Raw genomic sequence first — 431 nt, 5'->3', positions numbered from 1 at the left:
GCAAAGAGAGGGCCCCTGAGAGGCTTCCAGGCAGCGAGCCTCCCTGGCTGAGTTCCCAGCAGAAGCCGGCCTCAGGTGGATGGCTCCCGGAATCTGCCTGTGCCTTGGCTTGGCCTCACCCACGCTGATCTTCTCACCAGCCTGAACCTCCTGAAGCACAGGGCTCATCCTCCAGAGGCCTTGGCCACCTTAGTGACCAGGCTGTGAATGCTCAGCACCACATCTCCTTCCTCCACAGAGCCTCCCACAGGTGGGGAGGAGATTCTGCCGCTTGGCCAAGCCTGGTCACTTACAGACCTTGTGACCCTAGCACATCCCTAACTCTGAACCTCCATTTCCTCATCTGTTAAGTGCAGGCCGTGGGCAAGTCAAGCTATATAAGGCTCTTCAGCTCTGGTAGTCTGGTCTGCCACTGGTAATGTACCCCGAAC

Source organism: Acomys minous (genome assembly GCF_964271855.1).
Source record: "Acomys minous genome assembly, chromosome: 1".
NCBI classification, from domain to species: domain Eukaryota; kingdom Metazoa; phylum Chordata; class Mammalia; order Rodentia; family Muridae; genus Acomys; species Acomys minous.
This window is presented reverse-complemented; position numbering follows the sequence as displayed.